This window comes from Natator depressus, chromosome 5 (genome assembly GCF_965152275.1).
Source record: "Natator depressus isolate rNatDep1 chromosome 5, rNatDep2.hap1, whole genome shotgun sequence".
NCBI classification, from domain to species: Eukaryota; Metazoa; Chordata; order Testudines; family Cheloniidae; genus Natator; species Natator depressus.
In genome coordinates, this window is record NC_134238.1 from 115,272,603 (window position 1) to 115,294,896 (window position 22,294).

General features: G+C 41.1%; 1 protein-coding gene across 3 annotated transcripts in view; it reads right to left on the minus strand.

Annotated features, from left to right (window-relative positions):
• LINGO2 (leucine rich repeat and Ig domain containing 2) overlaps positions 1–21,887 on the minus strand; it is a 777,598-nt gene extending 755,711 nt beyond the window's left edge. For all 3 annotated transcript variants that reach the window (XR_012639613.1, XR_012639614.1, XM_074953495.1), the window contains exon 1: positions 21,605–21,887. The gene's annotated coding sequence lies outside the window, so the exon portion shown is untranslated. The remainder of the gene's footprint in view (positions 1–21,604) is intronic.
• Between the last annotated feature and the right edge of the window lie 407 nt (positions 21,888–22,294).

Sequence of the window (22,294 nt, forward strand, 5' to 3'; positions counted from 1 at the left end):
ATGTTTTCCCTAAGCTAGTTAAGTTCTTTGTTGAGTGTTAGAAAGCAACTCTTTCTGTAATTCCTTACCATTGACACATAATAGAGATGGTCTCTTGGATAACTGGGTCACAGTCCATTCACTTGCTTTACAGATTTTCTGAGAACTGGCATGACATGCTCACAGAGGCCCACTCAGCTGAAGAGTAGGCATCAACATTCTGCCCCAATCAGATCTTCTGTATAGTTTTCAATGGCAGTCCTGAACAAAAAGCACACTGTTGTGAGCTCTTAAGAGGGGTGCACGACTACTGTTCCTCAAAGTGCAGCAGTGGCAAACTCCTAACTAAATTGTGCACTACTGTAGCAGAAGGGTGACATACAACCTCAACAACTCTTGCAGAGGATTCCTCAGCCTCCTCCCTTAGCTTCACTTTGGTCTATATCATCTATCGCTCAGGTTTAATTTGGATGTAATGATGAAAAGGACACCGAGCAAAGCATCAGCAGCATGCTAATGAGAATACAACCAGAAGTATCCCACCATTTTTTCAGAAGCCTCATGTTAAACTGAACATGAGCAATGAGATGGAACTCTGCAGAACCCAATACAGGACATCCCTTGGGAAGGACCAGAAATTGCCCATCAGTGCTCTCAGAAAAAAATATTTTCTTCCAGCCCACACTAAAGCAAATCACAAGAGTCCGTGATAGGTTTGCAGATTATTTCAAAAAAAGTAATTTTACAACAGTAACCAGATAAAATAATTGTATAATGAAACATGGAGCGTCAAGCTTAGTAAGTAATATAAATACAATTATTACTTTACATTTCAATTTATCCTTAAAAAAGGAAAGCACAAAGTCTATGTTGGCAAATTAATTCATCAACAACATCAGTAAATATTTTCTCTCAAAGAATTAGAGTTTTGCCTTCTAAAAATATGCCCTGTAAAGCTATGGCTAAAAAGAACATTGTCTTTCTGTGCCAGCCTCCAGTGGTGGCAGGGACATAGAAAAAGAGATAAAGAGGTGCTTTGGAGAACTAATAGAGACTAGTAGCTATATGCTCTCATAACAATTAGTTAAATATCTCAACTGCTAGCAAAAGGTTTTCCTTTTATAAATCAGACTGATCTTTATATTACCTCCCATATATTCATATTGCACAACTTTAATTTGCGCTCTGAACCAGATTGTAAAATTCCTTGTCCTTCAAGTAAGGGCCAAAATATCATGCATCATTTCATCCAGTACTGTAATTCCAAAGGGTCGAATTTAAAGGATATTCCATCTAAATCTGATGGAATTTAGCACAGATATTTTTCAAAAAATACCGTTTTCAAATGAAAGACTTTAAAAGACTACCTCACTCCTTAATGATTCAAGATGCCACAGCAGGGTAATCCTTATTGCCGGCAATTACTGCCACCTGCCCTAGAGATTAACCCAAAGGGTATCACAATGTCAGTATCACACAGAACCTCAGCCAATTCCTGGTAGAAGGAAGCCTTCTAACATTTCCAGTCTACAGGGTGAAAAGACACTCCAGAGACTTTGCTTGTACTGGAAAACACAAACCAATTCCATTTATGTGCAGCTATTAGACAACTGTTCTAGAATTCTTCACATAAACCAGGTACCAGCCAGGGTTGGAGAACTCAATGTACCGAGTGCCACTATATTAAACAAAAAAAAAAAATAAAAACTCAACTGGGGGGGGGGGGGACACAAATCAAAAACATTAAGAGCTGTAAGTCTCTGCCCTCTGTAGAAAGCACTGCACAGCAGCAGCAGCAGCTCCAGACAGGCATTGTGACTCAAGGCCGGCACATCAGACTTTGAAAGTATGCAGTATGGAAACCATGGCAATCCCCCTTTTCCTCATTTTGGAAGGTCATTGCCATGGACAACCCTAGTGCTGAATAGTCCTTGTGCTCCGAGTCTGCTTGGCCCCTCTCTTCAAGGCACAAGGATGAAGGAAGACTTCTCGTATCCTTCTGCTCACCCACTACGTGCTGGGCACAATCTTGTGCAGTTCTTTTGTGTGATTCACTTAACTAGGTTTAAGACTCATGCAGGCTAGAATTGCAAGCTGGTAAACTCACAATATTGTTGCCCCTCTGCCAAGCCCTAGGAGATGCTTGGGTCTTTCAGGTCAGCTTTCTATTGTAGGGGAAGTCAGTGACATACAAACGGAGTGTGTTCTTTGTGCAACTTGTTTATTTTACACTGTATGGACCAGTCCCGAAACAGAGATGGTGAGATACAGTCCAAATGCATTCTCCCCTTTATTAGTCTCAGCCCAGACAGGAATGCCTGTTTCCCAGGGAACCACCCTCACTCTACAGAGTTAGAAGTAGAGCAAACTCCCTTGCTGTTTGCCACAGCTCCCACAAAAAGATTTTTTAATCACAAAACTAACAACAAAGAAGCATTTCTTCAAAGAGAGCTCACATGTTAAGAAAAGCAACATGTAAACTAGAATATATATTTTTTTTAAATAAAAAAATAAACAGTGCCATCTAGTGACTCCCACCATAAAAATACAAAGATTTCATAGTGCATCTTGATCTTCATGCCCATCTTACATTTGGAAACAAAACATTTGCGTTTAGTAACAAGTTGTGAGCAGAATCATTGCAATAGTGTTTATACTTCATATATACAGTGTTTAGGGATAGTTGAGCATTCGCATTAGGGGAGAAGCTTTCAAATGTAGCAGATTTACTGGAATACATCATACTTACCTTCCATTATTAAGCTACATAGTAATTACTGAAGAGCTTTGGGAGTTAATTTTCCCATGTCCTGAAGAAACAAGTAGAAAAAGAAGGATTCTAGTCCATAGTACTGCATTTGTGACATCAGAAAGTCTAACGTTAAACATAGCATTGTAATACTGCAGGAGAAAGCAAAAGGAAACAATGGAGCTAACCGATTACTCTCCTCTGTTAGCAGCAGCTACAAGAAAACCTCCCTGCTGGTATGCTAACACAGTGTCTAGTGTTTTGTTAGGAAATTAGACAAAGGAATTGTGTACTTACCCAAGCACAAGTGCAGCAAACATGAGAAAGTGACTAGTCCACAAAATTTCTTGTGTGTACAAACAGTTTGTTTGCACCTGTTGTGAAAAAAAATTTTTTTTTTTTAAAAGCCATCGGACTATGGAAGAAAAGTAATAGGTGATAATTGTTGTCCACTTGAAGTAATTCCAAGATTTTACCCTATAACTGTAAATTACAGAGGTCTGAGTTTCAAAAAGGTGTGTGTGTGTGTGTGTTAAAAAAATACAGATACAATTGTGCACCTAATTTGCCTGCACTGTTTTGGCAGTTGTGCTTGAAAATTATTATAAGTCAATAATACGTCAATTTCCTAGCTGGGTAACTGCTCATTTGCATGTGCAAATACACAGCTATAGGGCAAAAACTTCAAAAAGGCCTAAGCTATTTAAGAACCTCTTATCTTTCAATGGATCTTAGGTTCTCAAGTCAGTTAGCACTTTTTAAGTTTGTGGGTTTTTTAAATTGGCGTACTTTAAAGTAGGGCTGTTAAGTAGGGCTTAAAAAAATTAATCGTGATTATTCACACGATTAAATAGTTGTGATTAATTGTGCTGTAAAATAACAATAGAATACCATTTATTTAAATATTTTTGGATGTTTTTCATCATTTTCAAATATATCAATTTCAATTACAACACAGAACACAAAGTGTATAGTGCTCATTTTATATTTATTTTTATAACAAATATTTTCACTGTAAAAAACAAAAAGAAATAGTATATTTCAATTCACTTGAGTACTGTAGTGCAATCTCTTTATCATGAAAGTTGAACTTACAAATGTAGAATTATGTACAAAAATAACCTGCATTCGAAAAGAAAACAATGTAAAACTTTAGAGCCTACAAGTCCAATCAGTCCTACTTCTTGTTCAGACAGTCACTCAGACAGACAAGTTTGTTTACACTTGTAGAAGATAATGCTGCCTGCTTCTTGTTTACAATATCACCTGAAAGTAAGAACAGGCATTTGCATGGCACTGTTGTAGCTGGCATCGTAAGATATTCTCATGCCAGTTGCATTGAAGATTGATATGTCCCTTGATGCTTCAGCCACCATTCCAGAGGACATGCATCCATGCTGATGACGGGTTCTGCTCAATAACAATCCAAAGCAAAGCAATGTGGACTGATGCATGTGGATTTTCTTTTTTGGTGATTTGGGTTCTGTAGTTTCTGCATCAGAGTGTTGCTCTTTTAAGACTTCTAAAAGTATGCTCCACATCTCAGCCCTCTCAGATTTTGGATGGCACATCCGATTCTTAAATCTTGGGTCGAGTGCTGTAGCTATTTCTAGAAATTTCACATTGGTATCTTCGTTGTATTTTGTCAAATTTGCAGTGAAAGTGTTATTAAAACGAACATGTGCTGGGTCATCATCCGGGACTGCTATAACATGAAATATATGACAGAATGCAGGTAAAACAGAGCAGGAAGCATACAATTCTCCCCTAAAGAGTTCAGTCACACATTTAATTAATGCATTATTTTTAAACAAGTGTCATCATCATGGAAGCATGCCCTCTAGAACAATGGCCGAAGCATGAAGAGGCATATGAATCTTTAGTGCATCTGGCACGTAAATATCTTGCGACCCCAGCTATAACAGTGCTACGCGAACACCTGTTCTCACTTTCAGGTAACATTGTTATTAATAAGTGGGCAACATTATCTCCCATATACGTAAACAAACTTGTTTCTCTTAGCAATTGACTGAACAAAAAGCAGGACTGAGTAGACTTGTAGGCTCTGAAGTTTTACATTGCTTTGAGTGCAGTTGCACTTTCATGATAAAGAGATTACACTACAGTACTTGTAGGAGGTGAACTGAAAAATACTATTTCTTTTTATCATTTTTACAACGCAAATATTTGTAATCAAAAATATAAAGTGAGCACTGTACACTTTGTGTTCTGTGTTGTGATTGAAATCTGTATTTGAAAATGTAGAAAAACACCCCAAATATTTAATAAGTTTCAGGTTTGTATTCTATTGTTTAAACAGTATGATTAATCACGATTAATTTTTTTGAGTTAATCGCCATTAATTGACAACCCTATTTTAAACCACAATGAAGGCACACAGTTGTGTTCATTTTGAATGTAAACTTCATCAGAGGTCCTTAATATGTTTTACAACATACTAAATATCTGGTAAACTACTGTGCTTTCTCAATCAAACAACCTGTGCAAAACCATGAAAAGTACTAACTTTCCAGGAGCCAGATGGCAATGTCTAATTCGCATATGTAAATTTCATACAATGTATTCAGTGTTTGTTTGGTTTTTGAAAGTCTTTTACATGCACTGTATCCAGCACTTTAAAAAACACACCGCAAAATAAAACATACTTTGAGGGCTATGGGAAAAGGAAGATAGAGGAGAAAGCTCTTCAAAATTGACTTTTGGGTGTCTGGCTTTATCTGTGAGGCAGCCACATGCATTATGGAATGCAGGTTGTAGTCTGCTAGGTGATGGCAATCTCTGATGTGTTCCTATTTATTTGTGTGCAACCTGTTTGCCTTATAAGTGCTTCCAATGAGGTGCACACAAATCTAGTTATTTGTCTTAGGTATTTCTGCAGCACCCAGCACCACAGCATCTAATAACCCTCATACATAATTCCAGACAGGTGTCACTTGGCAGGTATTTGCAAAAATGCAATGTTTCTTTCATGAAACTTTGATCAGAGCCTTGTCTCAGTCAATAGCCAAACTTTTGCCTCATATTTGGGATTAGCTGAAAAGGAGATTATAAATAACTGAGTTTTTTAAAAAAGAAGTCTGTATCAGTTGAATCCCAAAGTTTCCTGATCCACTTAAAAATAGAAACAAAACAAAAAACCTACCTTTGTACAAACATACTATGCAACATACCTCGCTAGCTGTGCCATAACTTAATTTATATACTGCTTTCTACTTTCCTCCTACCCCCTGTGCTTGAAGAGAATGAAAATGGACAATGACTCAACTAAAAGTGGAGGGGTTCAGACACATACCAGTTACTTGCCTACCCTTATCTACAACTAATGAACTGAAACACAGTAGATTTCCACTTTTCCAAGTCGTCTGTGAAATGTAGCATCCCCCACCAATATGTGCTAACCAACCAACCATAACAGTTCAAGAAAACACAAATATGGCATTAATAAGATCCCTGTTGTAGATCACTTCCCAGTCCCATGCTAATAAAATATTTTTGTCACTTGCCATGCCCCATTTGCCATGTATTAAGATGCTAAGATTTCCAAAGCAAGGACCTTGTATTCTTATTCATCTATGAAGTGCTAACTACCCTTTGGGTGCTATGTAAATACATACAATTAAAATAATAATGCACAGTCTCAGTATATCCCAAATGCTAGCTGAAATAAACTGCACGCAATAGCTTAATTTCACTCATAGTTAATAGGCTGCTGTTTGTTATCATGTAAATGACACATTTTTCAGTGGGGTGTCACATGTCACTGTAAAATCCAGGAGTCAGGAACACAAAGCAGATCTGTGATGCTCTCTAGGGGCTTCGAGTCTGTGTACCAAATCAAGAGATCTCATTCACCTATATGTAAGTTTTCTGCATCTTGGATTAACATAGTAAAGGTTAAGTGGATCCAGTGAGCGAAGGCTGCCTTCCCTGCACGAGGATTGTGGAAGGGCAATGTTTAGAGGCAAGAATAGTAGCCACGGATGAGACGGTGTTGCATTCTTGGGATCTGCCTGTCAGTTGGAGGTGCGGTGTGTAATCCTCCAACTCCTGTTAAATTCCCTGTATGAAGCCTATTTACTCATAGTAAGTAAGGAAAGCTGAATTCATTATGGATGAATAACTCAACAGAAGTGAATAAATCAAATGACTTTATTGTGCATTTTACATGAATAAAGACTTCAGAATAGGGCTGTAAAGGATTAATTCTGATAGCATTTGCCTACATAATTTCAAATACTTAGCAGTATGCGTAATTCAACAGCCATCACTGTGCTAGGCTCTATTTTCAGATAACTCATCTCAAGAACTGACATAGCTGCGTGAGCTACAAAAAAAGAGAAAGGGTCAATACTAGAAATGTTCTAGTTATGTTTACAACATTCTCTATACAGCAGTAGAAAAACAGAACCTTATCAGATTGTGACTGGTGCAAGTAACAGCTAGAAGCTCTCAAACAAGATAATCAAGTTAGCTAGAGAGACAGGGACAGATCCTAACCCTCCATCCAGGCTCCTTTGGGCAAAGCTGCATTAAAGCCAGTTTAACTGGCTGCATAGCATTCTCCCCACTGTAGGGGAGAATCCTTGGGAAGTTCAGAACCAGTGTAGGGAGCATGTCGGAGAAGGATTACGGGCTAAAGGAGAACAGTGGAGTACTGCAACAGTCTGGCTGGGATTGCGCTAAAGCATGCTGGTGTGTTGGCAGCGTGGAAAGAAACATGAGACAATTCACAATATTAAGAGCCCTTCCGAGATCTTTTGAAGTCTTCATCTCAAAAAATAATTTAGAAATTCAACAGCTAAAATGTTTTCTGATGAAACAAATCTAAAATTTTAAATGCACTTGTGAGTTATGAAAGTCCTCAAATCACGATTTAAAGACTTCAAGTTACAGAGACTCCACCATTTACACTAATTTAAACCTGCTAGTGACTAGTGCCTCATGCTGCAGAGGAAGGTGAAAAAACCCCAGGCTCTCTGCTAAGCTGACCCAGGGGAAATTCCTTCTTGACCCCAAATGTGGCAGTCAGTTGGATGCGAAGCACTTTGGCAAGACCCACTAGCCACACACCTGGGAAAGAATCCTTTGTAGTAACGCAGAGCCCTCCCCATCTAGTGTCCCATCACCAGCCTTTGTGGGAATATTTGCTAGTAGCAGTCATAGATCGGCTACATGCCACCGGAGTCCGTCTCATCACACCATCTCCTCCATAAATGTATCAAGCTCAGTTGTGAAGCCAGTTAGGTTTTCTGCCCCCACTGCTCCCTTTCGAAGGCCGTTCCAGAACTTCGCTCCTCTGATGGTTAGAAACCTTTACTAAGTTCAAGCCTAAACTTGTGATGGCCAATTTATATCCACACATTCTTGTGTCCACACTGGTGCTTAATGTAAATAACTGCTCTCCATGCCTAGTATTTATCCCCTGATGTATTTACAGAGAGCAATCATATCTTCCCCTCAGCCTTCTTTTGGTTATGCTCAACTAGTCACCTCTCATGAAGTAGGTTTTCCATTTCTCTGATCATCCTCATAGTCCTTCTCTGCACCTGTTCCAGTTTCAATTCCTCTTACTTAAATGTGGGTCACCAGAACTGCACACAGTATTCCAGATGAGGTCTCACCAGTGCCTTGTATAACAGCATTAACGCTTCCCATCTCTACTGGAAATACCTCGCCTGATGCATCCTAGGATTGCATCAGGTTTTTTTTTCCACAGCTGCATCACATTGGCAGCTAAGTCATGTGATCAACGACTCTGGGTCTTTTTTATCCTCTGTCGCTTCCAATGGATACATCCCAAGCTTATAGCAAAAGTCCTTGTTGCGAGTCCTTAAGTACATGGTCTTGCACTATTAAATTAAATTTCATCACATTTCTATTACTCCAGTTTTCAAGGTCATGCAGATCTTGTATGATAGTCCAGTCCTCCTCCATATTGGCAATACCTCCCAACTTTGTGTCACCCACAAAATTTTATTAGTACACTCCCACTTTATGTGCTGAGGTCATTAATAAAAATGCTAAATAAGATTGGTCCCAAGACTGATCCCTGAGGCGCTCCACTAGTAACCTCCCTCCAGCCTGACAGTTCACGTTACAATATGACCCACTGTAGTCTCCTCTTTAATCCACTTTTCAATTCTCATGTTAATCCCCATCTTCTAATAATTTCCTATGTTGGAACTGTACCAAATGCCTTACTTGGATCCAGGTAGATTAGATCTACTGCATTTCCTTTGCCTGAAAAATCAGTTATCTTCATAAAGAAAGAGTTTAGGTTAGTCTAGCATCATCTATCTTTTGTAAAACCATGTTGTCTTTTATCCCAATTACTGTTTACCTCTATGTCCTTAACCACTTCTTCAAATTTTTTTCAAAGACCTTACTTACAATTGAGGTCAAACTAATATACCTGAGGTTTCACAGACCACCGCCTCCCTCCCTCCCCGCCCCCGCGCCTCCTTTCTTTATAAAACAAAGAGTTTAAATTGAACTATTATTAGCAGCACTTTCCCTACAATCTATATCTGGAAAGGTAAAGTCTCCCATAATCACACAATTCCCGGTAATATTTATTTCATTAAAAGCATTAGAGGTCTCTATCCATCTCCAGATCAGATCCTGTAGCATACCCCAAGAACTATCCCAGGGGAGCCTCTAGTAATGGTCTTCCCCAAAGTGATTTTGGCCCAAAACACTGTTTTGTCCATTCCATTATTTTTAGTTTCTTCACTGTCTACCTCATCATTAATAAATAATGCTACTCCACCACCTTTATCTGGTCTTTATTTTTGTCTTTCCTGTACAGCACATACAGTTCAATACCTGTACTCCAGTCATGACTACTATTCCACAAGGTTTCAATTCTCCCTATAATATCTGGTTTCACCTCCCTGCATCAGTAGTTCTAGTTCCTCCATTTTGTTACCCAGGTGCCTTGCACTGATATACAAACATATTAGTTGCTTCTGCCCCGGACTGCACCCTTTTGGCATTTCAACCATTCTGCCTCTCCTCCTCTCAGTACTTGTGGTATGGGACAATGGTGACTTGGGCCTCTGGCTGGGTCAGACTATATTTCCACCCCTTCCAGCGTATTAGTGTCCCACACAAATAATGTCTGACAAAATTATGGCAACAAACATCTTCCACCTCGCCTCAATCTTACTCTTCTTCCATGGCCCACTGGACTTCCCCTGGGAGTCCCTCATCAAAAACAGAGTAAGCACCTTCTGCCCCTCCCACGCTTGAGCTTTTAGTCAATCTTAGGTTCTCACCAGTTCTCTTGTCTAGTACAGAACCCCTAGCACAGGGCTTCATCCCTGGAATCCTGCCCTTCTTTCAAGGCCCACCACAGGAGCCAACTCTGCTTCTGTAGCTTCTCTCTCAGTTCTCACTCTGCCTGGTTCCTGTCAGGGTCTTCCTACAGAGCAGAAACTCCAAACTACCTCTCTCCTGGTCTCCCTCTTTCAGCTATACGGAACTTTTAATTCCTCCAAATCTGAAGCACCCACCAGGTGTAACATGGTGAGGCTAACAGAGCTATCAGGCTCTACTTAGCCCCTTGTTGGCCAGTGTGGGATTTATACACTCCATAGCAATCTCCCTCTAGTTGGAAGTCCTTCCCTTAATTATCTACTAATTTGTAATGACCCTCTCTTTTCTACCTTTGCATGTTTTGAGGAGAGTGGACACAAACTGATAAGCAATTCAAAGAGCAGAAGTGCAGTTGAAATAATCTCTTAAACATTCCCAATAAAAAGGCTCAAATGATTTACTCTAGTTTTCAGCTCTAGAACTGTTGTAACATATCTTCCCATTGTATTCCCTGTTGAAAGATATGCAGTGTGAGGACTTTCTTACAACCTACAAAGTAAAATGCCTTGAAGCACTTTATAACCAGGGAAGATAAAACCATTGGTGTTCACAAACCAGTATTCCAGAATCCCAGCCATGGAACACAATGAAGAGAAGAAGGTTGCTGGCAAAGGAGCATTGGAATCCATTACTATATAGAGTATCATCATTTAGAGGACTGATCCCTTGGGATTCTCCACTATTAAGCTTCCCCGTGCCCCATCTCCAATTATGGAAGGAAAAAACAAAAACAAAAAAACCACACACCATTTTCCCCTACTCTGCTTCCTAGGCCTTACGCATTTATTAATCCTTGACGGCATGTTCCCAGTGCTTACCAAGCTTCCCAATAGCCTCAGGAGAGCCTATGAGGCCAGTTAATAAAGCACTTAAGCATGTGTTTAAACTTAAATAAACACTCCACTCCCATTTATGGCAATGGGATTTAAGCAGTGCTTAAATGCTTTCATCAATCGGGAAGAGGGGATGCTAGCATTAAATATTTGAAAGTTCAGTTTATGTCAACTGGTTCACTTTTATGAATACTATTGTGATATTTTTCAAAGAAGTCCAAACAGGCTAGAGGCATGATTAACCACATTCAGAAGCATGGGCGGCCAGTGACTCGGCTGTTGGGAGAGGCCAGCCCCCACCTCTCCCATTTTGCCTGAGGCCCCACCGCACCCCACTCCACCCCTTCTTCCCGCCCATCCCCCGCAGGAGCCCAGAGCACCCCCACCGTGGCCCCCAGCCCTGGTGCCCCAGGTGGCACAGCTGCAGCACCCTCAGCCCCACAGCCCCAGGCAGCTGGGAAGCACAGTCCAAGCGCCAGCCTGGCAGCACGACCCCAGTGCCAGCAGGCCTAGGCCCTGCAGCAGGTTGGCCAGCCCACTCAGACTGGGCCAGGGCAGAGCACGGGGATCTGCAGAAGACGGTCTTTGGAGCAGAGCATGGGTGGCTCCATGCCAGGCTGTTTGGAGAGGCACAGCCTCCCTCAGCCTATGATAGCTGCTGCCCATGTTCAGAAGCTTTACAAGTTTTCCCCCTCGTCTTCATCTAAATGCTCCTGTCATATGCTCATCTGATGCATTGTAAATTTTCCCTAATGATTTTTTAATTCAGTTATTTACAAGGTGCTGAAATAAAATATACTCACTGGTAGTTCCTAGCCTCAACCTTAGCAGCTTTTTAACAGATGGATACTCTGTTGGCCACCCTCAGGAGTCGTCATCATCATTTTTAATGATGAATTACAGATTTTTATTAGTAGCTCAGCTATTTTGTTCTTCACTTCCTTTGGAATTTTTGGATGAAAGCCATTCAGTCTGTATGATTTATTGCAATTTAATTTCTCCAGTTGTTGCATCGCTATCTCTTCACTGCCTGTACAGAGCAATTCCAGGATAATTATTTCCCCATCATCCTGCATGGAGAAAACTCTGACAAAGATATTTTAGCTTCTCTGCAATGTACTTATCTCCTTTATAGCCTGGCTGTTTAGCAGATCCACTGAGCTTCATTCTCAGTTACACTGAGGTCCCTTTGTCTTGCTCTGGTAAAGGACCTTAATGCAAATGAAAATCAGGCCCATTGATTCTCTGTAGGCGGACTACTTTTGCTCTCCTTAGTGAATGTTTTGCTCACTTTATACACTCAGATTCCCTCATAACTTGTCTAATACCATTTTCACTGCCAAAGCTGAATAGGACGAAGAATGCAAAATTTGAGGCTGAAAAGGATTTTTCTGAATGTAGAGGATGGGGATAGAGAAGGAAAGGACAAAATCTCTCTTAGATACTGTGGTAAAACCTCCATCAGTCAGAACCATGGCTCTCTAATAAGGGCAATCAAAGTTATCATAACCTTCACCTATTACTATATAGAGGAAGTTTAACTTTTTCCTTCTGTCTCTAGTGAATCTATCTATCTGATCTAAGCACTCCTCATTACTTTCCAATTTCCCCCTTCCCCTAGCATTAACAGTCGCAACAAATGAATTTTTTTTGTTTATTAAAAGTTGAAAGCTATCACTTCTATTCTAAAAAAATTACAACCCTCCTCCCCATACCATCTTTTCATTTACAGATGGAGGATGGTTAATTGCTCTAGTCTGGCTGGCTGCGTGTGGAGTTAAGTATTTCCAAAGAATTGCTAACAGAGAACTTTGAATTAAATCTTGTTCCTAAAGATTGCTGTAGTCAATCTTCCTGCAGTTCCTTGCATCATTGGGAGACAAGCACCACAACCACAGAACCAGTTCCAGCTCTCAGAATAATTTTCCTCCATATCTCATGAGGTTTGACATCCCCATCCTTTTAGGCAAAATTACCTTGAGGCACCCATATCCGCCACACATCTAATACTACAATCCTTACCTATACATCTTATTTAGTACATCAAAAGTGGCTCCCCTTCTCTCAAAAGTGCTTGTACAGTACATGAGGAAAAACACATCCTTTTCCACATATATTGGAAGACCAGTACCACATGTGAAGATGTCCCTCTTCTCCTCATTGGTCTCTTTGTGTCATGACACTAGCTTCCTAATGGCACCTATTTATGAAGTATTCTGATGAGCATCATCTGTAGAAGTTTATTAACCTTGGACACACGTGTTGTTTTTTTAATCCGGGCTTTAAAAGTCTCACGTTCCTTGCACAGATATATCCCTCCCCAACACACATACAGATATACCTAAGATACATCGGAAGCAGTTTTATATTCTCCACTCTTTGCAATAAACTGGGTACAAGCCGGATACTCTCACTGACTTCACTGCTGCAGCCACCATCTCCTGTCCATCGGCTTCCACCCTGGGGACTGGTTTCTTACATCGCCTTATTCAACACACCAAAACCACCAAGCTCACCAATTTTCAACTCTGTTTATATGCTCAGCTCTTACTCAGATGCCGTGAATAGATTTAAAGCAGAAAGTCAAAAATTAGGAAAAAAACAACAATAACTGACCTAGAAAAGAAATTAGGGATTTTTTTTATTAATCTAAAAGTGGTTAAATAAATCTGTCAAAAGCATATTCATTTCTTAGGGCCATATTCTGGTACATAAGCATTGCCATACTGAATCAGACCCAAGATCCATCTAGTGCAGTATCCTGCCCAACAGTGGCCAGTACCCGATGCTTCAAAGGAAGGTGTATGAACTCCGCAATAGGCAGAAGAAGAGTAATCTCCACCCCCACCCCCTTCCCCCACCCCACAGGTCTCATCATTGTCTCCAATAACTAGAGATTGGCTTAAGACTTGAAGTATGGAGGTTTAATGTCCTTCCAAGTTTGTTGTGATCAATTATGACAACTCTGGTCTCAGACCAATATAAATCTGGAGTGACTCTAGTAGAGTCGGTGATATTCCAAATTTACTGGGAGCAGAATTAGGTCTGTAATTTAGAAATAATTCTTAACTGTAAGCCAAAACCTGTGCATTCACAGAGTTTTCACTTTTCCCTATAGCGTTATAGCCCTTACAGCAAGTGAGGTCCCTGAAGGAATGACTGTAAGCAGCTTCAGTTAGAACAAATTACCAAAAAGTCTGATGATGACAACAACATTTTTGAAGGAGAATGACGGTAAAGTGGATTTAAATAATTGAATTACAAATCTCTGCCCCTTCCCAACATGGATGATTGGGAAATAACTAACCGAAAGCCATGAGCAATGGTCTAAAATCCTAAAACATCCCCCCCACCCCCATAATGTTAAAGAAAGGTGAATTTTCAAAACAGTCACTATGCCTTCAAAAATTCAGATCAATCTGTAAGGTTCTCTTGATAGTAATACTGTATGTTCTTGTAAGAGGAAAACATAGCCTCTAAGTTAGTTATGACATGTTTATAGACAAATGGTTCTCCAAATCTAATGGAGACTACATGCAACCACTGAAGTCAGAAGACCACCAATGTGCTCACACATTTCCCATCAGATGGGCACAAAAGCAAGTATGAATATACAAAAGCTAAATACAGCCACTGCAAAAGCTTCTTTTAAAAATGCCACCAGCTTCAACGTTTCAAAAGTCGTGTTCAAAACACACTGGGCTAAATTCTCAACAGGGGCGAATCAGGGTAGCTCCACTGACCTTGATGGAGCTACACTATTTACACCAGATGAGGCTCTAGCCCTTTATTTTCCAACCAAAAATATCCCTCTTCGCTCAAATAGATCATCACCCTCCCTTCCATTCACAAGCAGATTCCCCCAAACCCCAATCCTCCTTCATGAACATGCTTTCTAAATCTATAATAAAGCAGACATGCATTAGATAATTGTTTTAACACAGCATGTATCAGAAAGCGACAAGGAACAGAGAGCAGGTCACTGGGATCCAAAGACGACAGGGCCTGATGAGAGAGGTGGCGGTTCAGCGGGAGCAACAGAATCTCTTCCCCCCCTGCCCCGCCCCATGCTTCCCTGTTAAAACTAAATAGTATGTTTTACTCCAAACAAATCAGCAGCAGGGGGCTGGGGAGCTGCTATACTTCACTTCCATGTTCAAGTCAGGGGATGAGGCAAGGGTATCCTTGAAAAAGAGGGGGGAAAGCCTGGGGACAGGAATCACTCCTTCTCCTTTTCCCACTGGATTCAGCATAAGGCCCTTAGAGCACATCATTGTCCCTCTTGACGAAGGCTTTGAAAAGGGAGGTCCGGGGAGGGTTGAAGGCAATAGGTAAATTCAAAAGGTTATTCATATTTAGGGGAGAGGAAAATCACCCTTCACTGCCATAACCACATATTAGTAGCTAAACTCAAAACAGCTAAACATTCCCAAAGAAAGAAAGCCTAGCCAAGTTCTCCATTGCTTGTCTCTGCTTTGTGTGGCACATTCTCATCACTGCCCCAACGACAGTTATTTACATTACCGTAACCGTGGTTCTTGCAGAGTCAAGGAAGAACTAAAGCCTTTCTGTTTTGCAGGAGGTGGAAATTTTGGAAAGCGGAGGACAACAGTAGCAGTGCTAAGTTTTTCCTGACTGGGATTCACTCTTGGATCAGCCTGAAGAAAGCAAGGTACATCTTCTAGAATTGGCCACCATGTATTTCTATCCCACCAGGACTTCATCAAGTCTCTAATTCAAAATGTGTCAGAATAACCGCAACTCTAAACACCATTCACTATGATGCTATCACATTTCATCAGGAATAAGAGAAAGGGGAAAAGTACAATAGGGGAATGATATAATAGGAACAAAGTAATTAGCAGCTAGAATGGAGGAAAATGCATCAGGCAGATGCATAATGGCAGACGAAGGAAGGTCATCCCATCAAAACTTAAAAGGGCCATCAATGAGCACAAGAACATTAGGAAACATTCCTGTGTGTGTGTGGTCCCACAATGAAGATTCAGTCATGACAGGGCAGTCAGAGAAGGCAGCTGCTAGGGAAAGGGCTGAAGTGAATTTCTACTTTTTTTCTGAGAGGCAGGGATTTGGGACCTGAACTACCAACGATTGTACTCAATGTGAGCCTCTGCATGGACTTCAATGGGCGTTAGATTGGACTTTTGCCTGTGATGTATTCCAAGGTTTTCAAAACTGCAGCCTGGTGTGTTTGAAATAATTCTGTCTGTTTTCCTTTGCTATTATATTTCTATAACCAAAACTGAGCAATTTCTTGGACACCAGCTTCGTTATGTCCTTTAAGCATACCATCGCAGCATTGCATGGACTATCTAGCTTCCTCAGTATGTTAGCTTCATTTGTGATGACTAAGTTTAAGAGAAATTAGATAATGTTTTGTAGAACGCTTATGATTCTGCTATGACCCCTCTGAAATATTTCAAACCCAGATATATTCAGCTGGAAGATGGTTAAAAAAAACCCCCAAAGCTCAGAAGTTGTAATTTTTAAAAACAACTTTTATAGAGAGTTGGCTTGTTTGTTTAAAAAGCATTTAACGTAAATAAACTTATTTACTTCCTTGCTACACAGAAGCAATACAGTTTGTATACTAATTATGCCTCTTCATGCTGGTTGTAAGACATACATCTTGCAGTTAATCATAGTAACATTATATTAAAATGAGACTGAACAAAAGGATTTGTGGTCTTCACAGTCTAATTTAGACTATTTCAAATTCACTAGTGTGGCTACAAAAGAGAAAATTAAGTTAGTGTTTTTACATACATTTCTGTTACACCATGCATTTGGTTGAGTTTGAGAGCAAAAAAGAGTCTCCCTTTAGACAACTGAATATTATGTTACATCAATTCTATAACTTAAAAGTAATTTACTTTCTTTCCTAGGAACCAGGCGATAAACAAGTGATATGGAAAAACTAGATACTCATCTTATTCAGTCATTCATTTTACTAGGGAAAATATAATTTCACTTTATTAATATAATGTCACCTGAAGTCTGGGGAATATATGCCACTTAATGTCTCTTGCATCCTACAATAAAAGGCTATTTTTCCTGTATATTAAGGAACAAGTATTTACAACAAAAAGCAACTAAAGCTTCATTCACAATAAGAACAAACAAAATAATTTACCTTATATAATAAAAATATCTACATTTCAATGTGGTATTTACATTTTTGTAAAATAGTGGTCTTAAAAAAAAAGTCACTCAGTAAATCCCTTCCCAGTGTAAGGTCTATTAATCAAATAATTGTTTGGACCCACAACAACTTTTATAAGAATCACTACAATGAAATAGCTAACAGCACATCCATATGTGAATGAAACCCTCTGCAATATACAGATAGTGACGTCTATTTTAAGCATCAAAGGGAATTAAAGATTAGCCCTTTCATCAAATAGTCACACGAGATTATTTCAAATGCTGTTTCCTGAAAGAAAACACACACACACACACACACACCACACACACTCCACCAACAGAAATTGGGTCACTGAAATGTCACTATACAGCACTACTTACAGTTTGGTCTTCTATGTCTTTTTTACATATTGACTGAATAGCTAAGAAAATAGGAGCATCCTCAGGGATCCGAATGCATATGAAGTTGTATGCAACCTAAATTAGTTTTTTTTTTTATTTGAAAACTACAAAGCATAGCTCTTTAAAAAGAACTTTAACACACAGAAATAATGTATTATTATGAATAAAATCATCATGTGACTTTTACGTTGCATGAAACAAATCTTGAGAAGTGTCTATAGCATTAACCATTTTAGCTTCATTTGTTCTGAAGTTCACCACATTTATTTTAATAGATTTTAAGTAGTCATTTGTCTAACTGGTTCTTCCAGAAAAAGTGTGTACTTGTTTCTAATTCAGAAGAAGTACACACAAATAATAAAACCCCAAAGATTTATTCCAAATAGCTGACCTGAAAAAAGTAATGGAAAATAAATAGTTAAAACAGTTACCATACCATTTAGAATAGAAAACCAATCCATTAGAATTCATAATTAGATACAGGCTTCAATAAAAATCAGTCTACTAATGACACAGGAATGTCAATCCATGATTAATTAGCAGTTATAAAAGATACACCAATTTTTTAAATATCCTGAATATACATACTGTATCTGAACTGATAAGTGTGTTGAGAAATATACTTTATTTAATGTGATCTGCTAAAAACCCACTAAATTACAATTAGTGTCATAACACAAATGGCCTGTTGGGAAGAGAACTGCATTATCAATGAAGTATTAACAATGTGTGTCATTGCACTGAAACAGATCCACTTCATTTGCCCAAATCTGATTTTTTTTTTTAAATGTTGCCAAAAAAGTTACAAGATATTGCACCTGCTCACTGACAACTAGTTGATCACACAACATATGGCCAGATACCAAGCCTACTGAAATCAATGGGCTTTGGCTCTGTCTTCTAGATAGACTCATGGAATAAAAATCAAGAGACCACGGTCAAAAACAAATGTTCTACTAGCACACATTGTCAATGAATAGCAACATTCATTAGATTTTTAGGTCCACACATAATAACTAGATGCCATGTTTCTAAAACAACCAAAAAAAAATAAAAAATTTTACAAAGTACCAACATGCACAGGAGTTGAATGTCTAAAATGTATCATCAGGTCTCTGAGCCCATTTCCCGCACACCCCCCCCCCCTTTATCTTTTGATTTTAGAAGAGGAGAATAATTTCACAAACTATGAAAATCAAAATTAATCTGCTCTTAAGTCTTCACTGTATCACATTAAAGTGTACAGTATTATTCATAACTACGTTACCATTATGAATTTAGAGTTTACAGATAGCTATCTGGCACTGACAAGCTTCTCCAGTACTTTGTATTTCATCACCTCCTCTTCCGACTGCACAGGAAAACATTTCCACCTAGAGCCCTTTTATAGAATGTCTAGGAAAAAAACGCAGCTCAATATCAGTTATCATAACACACAGCTCATATCAAAACACACAGCTCACATGTGGCCCTATCACAGATTGTTATGTCTTCTTGGTTGTTAGTCTTAATCAGTGACCAGATCTCAAAGAAGTTAAATATAGTGTTCAATGTCCTTTGTTCATCTTATATTAGAGACGTAACAGACCTGCAGAGATTAGCCAATTTCAGAATGTTTAGCTTTTAAAGTAAGAAAGAAATTGAGAAGGTTGAGAATCATTTCTGAATTAATATTTAACAACCAGAAAGAGTCAGAACATTCATAGATATATCACCTACACATACTCTCTATCAGAATAGACCATGCACCAGCCACTCACTTACAGGGATGCCCACTCCTGGAATGGGTGTTATCTCTAATAGAACCCTGTGTTTTGATTTTGGGGGAGCAGTCAGTTCCTTTTAAATTGTCTAACTGTTTTGGCATATGAACTTTGCAAAATATTTACTTCCTTCTGCTGCAACTTTGCTATGGTGTTTTTTTTGTCTGTGCACGATCATGGAGTGCCTTCACTTCTAGGGCACATAATATACAGTTACCACAGAATGGTTACCCTGTTAGCAATATTTCACACTGTGGTTCTCGCCATCTGTTGAACACACTTGTACAAAGCATGGTGAGGCTTAGGAATGTGTGTGTGTGTGCGCGTGTGTGTGTGTGTGTGTGTGTGTTTTACAAGTCCTGGTTTACTTTTCTCAATGATAACTAAGTTATTTCATGTGTGTAGCTTGGTATTGTAGTTTCAACCTAATGAACCATGCACATCTTTTTAGTTTTCATGTCAAAGCCATGAACCTCTAATGTACCTCCCTCTTTTGCTGGCAAGCCTCCCAATTTACAATGATATGTATTTTGGAAATATTTGACCTTTTACTATTAAAAAAAGTTAAAAGGGTCATCTTATTTTTGACATGGCAAGGATTTGGAATAGTATGTCAAATCTGACAGTCACATATGATAATGGTGAGAGCACACTGATTCCTCTGTCCTGTCCTTTAGAAAGTTGGGAAAGAAATGTTTAAGATCATCTGATGTGTATATTACTCCAGACAGTATTTCCCAAATGTTGACATTTAAACTTTGCACTCAGCAAGACTAATAGATGGTATAATGGCCCCTGGATTGGTTATTTGCTTGTCTTCTTAACATCCTGTTTCATGCAAGATCTAGGCTCCAGCACTTCTATTTGGAGAGGTCCTCCTTAAAATACCACCCCTGCAAAATCTGCAGTGTTGTGTCAGATCACCACCAGCACTCAGAAGTAATTAAACATGCAGGCTCTGAGGGGCTCATTTCCCATCACACTTGGCACAGGTGTGGCAGCCCCTTTATGCCAGTTAAAAAGAATTTTTTAAAATAAAATAAAACAACACACACCACCACACACCTGCATCAGATCAAAGCCCAATCGGGGACTTGCTCCTGCTCTCATTGAAACAGGAACGGAAGCCAGCTCCATTTGCCTTGGTTATCGCTACAGGTTTTTGCCCTTCTCCTTTAACTCCTTTCCGCCTCCCCACCACCAGCACCCCAATGGGTGGGGGTTACCCGTTCACATTCCTGTCAACCTGCACCGTCCACCAGCCTCCAGGATGGAGCGCCTCGGTGTTTTTGGCAAGAATACCTGGCAGTAGAGGTTTCCTCAGGCCCAGGTTACAACCCACGACCCCACCTCCCCTCTCTCACCTGCAGTCATCTGCGTCCTGCCAGGCAAAGGGCAGCACAGGACAATCCCTCCTGTGGGCCCCACAGAAGCCAAGACCTGGGGAAACGTATAGACGTGGAGGAGGGGTGAGGGGGAATGGGATAGGAAGGGAGATGGGGGGGGGGGGGCAGGGAATGAAGCCCCAGCCCGGACTATGCTGCCCAGGAGGCAGAGCAGAGGTTTGAGCCGCTCTCCCGGGCAGCGGCAGGGTCCCACGTGCGGAGCGGGGCGGGAGGCAGCGTCTCCGAGGTTCCGGCCAGCGGGGACCGCCCGGTGGGAGCCCCGCCGCGCCGTCCCCGCCCCAGCAGGGGCCGGTGCCGGTGCCGGCCGGACCCTGGTGCGCTCCGCAGCGCCTCGGTCGGGTCCTCTCCCCGCGGCCACAGCGCTCCCCAAGCGCCTCTAGCGGCGGAAGGGAGCAGAGCAAGCCGGGCAAGGTTCCGGGGCTGAATCCCTCGGACAGCTCCCGCCGGCGCTGGCTGCCGGGCGGATGGGTGTAGGTGCAACCCTTGTGCGCTCTCACCCTTCCCCGCCACCCTGCCCTTTGCAGGTCTGCTCGACGCGCGTGGCTGCCTAAGGGCAATAAGGAGATGGGGCTTCGCTGCCAGCCACACATGCCGAGAGCCAAATAAATGGGGGTGGCAGAAATCCTGCTATTAAGATTGCACCGTCGTCATTGAGCACCCAAAAGTGCAACGCCAAGACACTTCTCCATCCCTCGTAGCCACCTGCAACATCCTTTCTAATTAGAATGACAATAACGTTGATTGCAAGAGCAGAGAGGAATCTGCCAACAGCCAGGGAGCGGATGAGAGCGGGGAGGGGCGATTTCATTTGATTGCATTTATTCTTACCCCCCCCCAAGTTATTTCTTGTCTAAATGGCAGAAAAGGACCCCAACGGTGTCGTCCCCCCCCTCCCCTTCCTTCACTTACCTTGAGGCTGTCCTAATTAGCCTTCATGTCCTTAAACGAGGTGGGACGCAGTGGCAGGCAGACCGTTGACTTGCTTCCGAGTCCACAGTTCCCCTCCTCGGGTGAAAGGAAACAGGACCAAAACCAGCCGAGAAACCTTGGCAGGTCCGAGTGCTACCAGGGATGCGCCAAACCCGCAGCACGGACGCGTCCCTCTCGCCTCCTTTACAACTTGGCTTGCATTTAAAATTCGCTTCTTTCCCCTTCACAGAAAATCAAGAGCAACTGGCTAGATCAGACAGGACCGAATGGGGGGCGGGGGGGGGGGGTGAACCACCCCCAGCCTTGCCTTCTCCTCTTCTTTAATTGAGGATTCGCTCTTCCTTCCCCACCGCTCAGCCCCGATGTGTGTGGGGGGGGGCACGGCGGTCCCCAGGCGAGGGGCTCTCCCAATGCCCTTTCAGGGGAGCCCTTACAAGGAGGAAACTTTCAGCAAGAGCAGAAGCAGCGCCAGCCCTAGGGTGAGGCTGGGAGGGGTGTGTGTGTGGGGGGGGGGGGGTGAGACCCAGGGAGAGCTGCTCTTTCCAGGGCTGTAACGCGCACACCTGCAAGTCCCGCAGCAGCAGCAAGAAAAAAAAGGCGGGCGGAGGGGAGGATAAATGAAAAATAAAATAAACGCACCCCCCACACACAAAAAAAGCAAGCCAGCGA